This window comes from Miscanthus floridulus, chromosome 15 (assembly GCF_019320115.1).
Source record: "Miscanthus floridulus cultivar M001 chromosome 15, ASM1932011v1, whole genome shotgun sequence".
Classification (NCBI taxonomy): domain Eukaryota; kingdom Viridiplantae; phylum Streptophyta; class Magnoliopsida; order Poales; family Poaceae; genus Miscanthus; species Miscanthus floridulus.
In genome coordinates, this window is record NC_089594.1 from 8,315,278 (window position 1) to 8,320,281 (window position 5,004).

The 5,004-nt window shown below is 42.7% G+C and overlaps 1 pseudogene; it reads right to left on the reverse strand.

Annotated features, from left to right (window-relative positions):
* Positions 1–396: 396 nt before the first annotated feature.
* On the reverse strand, positions 397–4,128 carry LOC136508941 (probable LRR receptor-like serine/threonine-protein kinase At3g47570; annotated as a pseudogene).
* Between the last annotated feature and the right edge of the window lie 876 nt (positions 4,129–5,004).

A 5,004-nucleotide genomic window follows, 5' to 3' on the forward strand; every position in this document is an offset into this window, starting at 1 on the left:
TCCCCACTCCCTCCGTGCTCTGGCGAGATGCTGGAGGGGGAATGGAGATCAGCGGTGGTGGAAGCAGGGGCGACGGCGGTGGCGGCAGCTTTCGGGCGAGTCGCTAGGCGATCCGCTCGTTATCTTTCTTGTAACCATAGTGGCAGAGTATTAAGATAACCCTTCTAAAGGTTCAGGGGTTCAATTCTCACCTCCAATCAACTTGTCTCGTTTACTAATAGTTTTACTACTAAGAAACAGTAGGGAACCATTATTTACCTAGGAACTAACTCCCTAGAGAAAGTTGCTGACATGGTAGATGTTGGTCCTGCATATATAAAAAGGTACTTTCCCACGGAATTGTGTACATAGGAAAAATTGTACATGGAAATAAATTTCTTTTGTGAGGGATTTGAGTTCTAGGGAAATATATATTATCATGGCAAAGGTATTAACAATCGAATTCAAAAACATAATTTATATTTTAATGAAAATTCAAAACTATTTTTAAATGCTGCTTATCTTAGAGTAAAAGGCCTTTCAAAAGAAAATTAGACAAAGGCCATCATGCAACACTAATTTGTGAACAATTGAAACTACAATCCTTTCACTCATCCACGTAGCGCAGCAAATGTTTCTTTGATTGTGATAACCTCAGTATAAACATCCTGCGTTGATGGTCTTTCCTTTGGTGTCTCCACAGAGCATGAGAGACCGAGTTGAACAAGATGCAGGATGCAGCTTTCCACTCCAGCTGTTGCATTATTTCCTTGATCCAAATTGTTGTACACATCACCATCATCTTCAAAACCTTGAACGATACAAGGATCTAGAATCTCACCAATCTTTTGAGGAAACGCATTCTCCACAAATGTGTGAAGGTTCAAACCATTTGTAAACATCTCATCTGTTGGACACTTCCCTGTCAGCAGTTCTAAGATAATAATTCCATAGCTGTAGACATCACCTTCTGCTGAGAGTTTGCTTCCCAAGCCATACTCTGTAATTAATGTGTGTGTAACTGATCAAACAATTTTATTTCTTAATATTGGAAAAACTTAAAGAGCATTATGGAATAGTGGAAAGTTTTTGAAGGATAAGTTTTCACCTGGTGCAATGTATCCAATTGATCCTCTTGGTCCCAATAAGCTTGTCGAACTTTGATGACTATAGCTTTGAAGAAATTTAGCTAACCCGAAGTCAGCAAGGCGTGCACACATGACATCATCAAGAAGGACATTGCTGGGCTTTAAGTCACAATGGATCACAGGGGGCACACAATGGTTGTGTAGATAATCCAAAGCGGAAGCTACATCCATTGCTATTGTTATTCTGGTGCCCAAACTCAATGGGCTTCTCAACCCATACCTGTTCAAATTTGGATAGAGCCAGCTCTCTAGGCTTCCATTAAGCATATATTCAAGAATAAGAGCTTTGAATGGATGTCCTGATGGATCAAATGTTGAGCATGCAGTAATCACCCTTACAAGATTGCGATGACGAGTGTTCCTCAGAGCTTCACACTCAGCAACGAAGCTCTTTGGTGCGCCAAGTTGATCGAGTTTGAAAACCTTGATAGCAACTATATCTTCTTCGAGCCCTGGTCTACCTTTGTAGACTGATGCAGATTTTCCAGAACCAATCAAGTTGGCCAAAGAGAAATCATTTGTTGCCATGACTAAATCAGCATATGAGAACTTCCTCAACTCCTTGCAAGGTGGACGAGATTCTTGTTTAACTTTCTTTCTCTTCTTCAAGAGAACGACGACAAAGCACGAGAAGATGGCCAAGGAAAGAGCAGTAAATCCTGCTATCTTCAGAATACCGTAGGCTTTTCTCTTTTTTGATCTCACTTCACTGCAGAGTGGAAGCTGTGGCAAGTGGATACTGCTGGCACACAACAACTTGTTACCTTCAATGAACACAACCTCTCCTATGTTCTGAAATATCCCACCAGTCGGTACCGGTCCTTCGAGGTTGTTGAACGACAAATTGAGAAGCATCATAGAGCTGAAAAGCTCAAAGAACTCAGGAACTTCACCAGACAAGTAATTTCGAGAAAGATCCATCTCACTGATGCCTCTCAAACTAATGAAAGATTCAGGGATTTTCCCATGTAGAAGGTTGCCTTCCATGTGGAGGGACCCCAAGTGCACGCAGGATCCTAGAGTGGAGGGGATTGTTCCACTCAGTTGGTTATTGGAAATATTCAGCATGTCGAGGTTTATCAAGCCACCAATCTCCAATGGTATTTCTCCAGATAGTTCATTGTGAGACAAGTCCAGACCTTCCGAAAGCAAGGAAAGGGTGAAGAGCTCCTTCGGTATGCTACCAGTGAAGCCATTACAGGAAAGGTTAAGAGTTTCCAGATTTTTGCAGTATCCTAAAGCTCTTGGGATCAAGCCACTGAAATTATTTTCTTGTAAATAGAGCTCACTCAGTTTGTTGAGGTTACCAATGGATGATGGAACCTGTCCAGAAAGTTTGTTTTGGGATAAGCTAAGGACAAACAAGTTTGGAAGGTTTCCAATGGAGTCAGGGAGGTTTCCAGCAAGTAAATTATTTTCCATGTAAAGAAGGGTAAGGTTTGTAAGGTGCTCTATCTCTGGTGGTATGGTTCCAGATATCTGATTTTCTGTTAACAATAATACTTGTAAACTTCTTGGAAGGTTCCCAATGGAAACAGGTAATTCTCCTTTAAGGATGTTCCTGTCTAGGTTTAATAGAACCAACTGGCTGCAATTTGCCAATGAGGACAAGAATGACCAGTCTCCGGCTTCTAGCTGATTCATCCCAAGATTCAGTTCAGTTAAGCTGGACAGGTTCCCAAAAGAAGGAATAGTACCTTGGAATGAATTGTCACGGAGGTCCAACACCTGAATATTTGTTGCATTGCCTAGTGAAGCAGGGATCTGACCATGGAAATGATTTCCTTGCAGAATCAGTGTTTGGATGTTTGGAAGGGTAAAACCTATGTCATATGGAATTTGGCCACTGAGTCTGTTGGTGCCGACGGCGAGGTATGTAAGTGTTGTTTTGTGGTAAAGAGAGGCTGGAACAGTCCCTGACAGGTTGTTGAATGTCAGGTCCAATTGTTCCAGGCTTGGAATCATTCCTAAACTCGATGGAATGGCTCCTTGGAAGTTGTTTTGTGAAAGCAAGAGCCAAGTAAGAGCTGAAAATTTCCTAGAGAGGAAGGTATGCTACCTGAGAGATTGTTATTGGATAGGATCAGGGTATATAGTGGTGACAAGATATGCACTAGTGGTGGCACAGACCCAACAAAGTTATTGCCTCCAAGGCCTAGGACTTCAATCGATGAGCTGTTAAAAAGAGCGGAAGGAATCTTCCCACTGAGATGGTTGTTTGTTAGTTCTAGGAATTTAAGCGATGAACTGTTTGCAAGGAAAGCTGGGATGCCTCCTGTCAGCGTGTTATTGGCGACAAGTAGAGCTGAAAGGCTGGAGAGTGTACCCAGCCCATCTGGGATTCTGCCATGTAGCTTGTTGTTGCTCAGGATGATCTCCTTCAGTTGTGAAGTTTTATTGCTAACCAGACTTGAGGGGATCTCACCTTCAAGGAGATTGGTTGAAAGATCGATGAACCGGAGGCGGGAGCAGGAGGACAGAGTGCTTGGTATCATGCCCGTGAGGTTGTTGTAGCGGAGGTTTAAATAGAAGAGGCGATTCAGGCTGCCGAGCTCAGGCGGGATGTGCCCGTTCAGCTGGTTGTTTGGAAGGTGGATAGCCCTAAGGAAAGTGAGGCTGCCGACACATGGCGGTATCTGGCCACTGAGGTTCGCTGAGTCAAAATACAGCATGGTGACACGAGATGTGTGTCTCTTCCCACAGGTGACACCAGGCCAGCTGCAGTACTGCACTGACGAGTCATTGCTCCATGAAGCCATGGCTCCGGCAGTATCGGAGTTGGAGAGGTGGAGCTTGAGGCAAAGCAGGGCCTGGAGATCAGTATCATCGGATGTCGTGCTGTGTTGTGTAGCAGGAGCTGAAGAAGATGCAGTTGAGAATGAGAGGAAGCAGGATGTGCATGCAAATGCAAGCAAGATGGTGACCACAAGCACAGGGAAACCAGGGATGGTGGCCATCTACACGGCGGCGTTGCTGCAGCTGCCGGTGTTTCTACTTTGGATTGCAAAGTTTGAGTTGTGGTGCTTGTGAAGCTAACGTGTGTGCATATTTATTACAGAGCTAGCACACTCCCACCTTAGCAGTTAGCTTATTTTAAACCATAATGAGTAGTGCTTATTTTTCAGTCACACCAAGTGGTCAAACTTGGACATGGTTTGTAACACGTCAATAGACCTGCGCACTACTGCCACTACTGCGAGAAGCATTTCTTTACATGCAAAACGGCCACCACTTCAAGAAGACAAAAAAAGAGAGAGAGTGGTTTCTAAGATTTTAAACCCATAATGTCAGTCTCACATGCTACATCTCCACTACTGAACTATACACTCACTCATGGGTGAGCATATGATACTAGCCCTAACACGCACACTTTAATGCACAGGTATATAGCAGTAAATAAACAGTGTGTTGTTAAACAGTACTGACCGAACAATGTCGAGAACAGTAGGTAAAAAGTGTTGAGGGTGCCAGAAGTCTTGCACGCACGAGGGAGTATATCTTATTATTCTTTCATATTAGCATTTTGTAATCTTGTGTTGAATATTTTGACCATTAAATAATCCGAAATAAACAAATTTTGGACTGCAAAATTTTAGATCTTGTCTAGCACTGTAACTTTGATAAGAGGACATGTCTCCCATTCCAAATTGTTTGATGAACAAATTTTAAAAATGAATGGAGCTACTTCATTCTACTTGATTGAATCAAGCACTACAAATTTAACAAAACTATAGCAGCTGTTTCGTTCTACTTGTGGAAACTTTGAGTTTTGTTTTACAACAAAGAACTTTGAGTTGTGGTGCTAAGGTGTGTGTATTTATGGAGCTAGCGCACTATTAGCAGGACCTCTAAAAAATTCCACGAACAGGAGAATGGC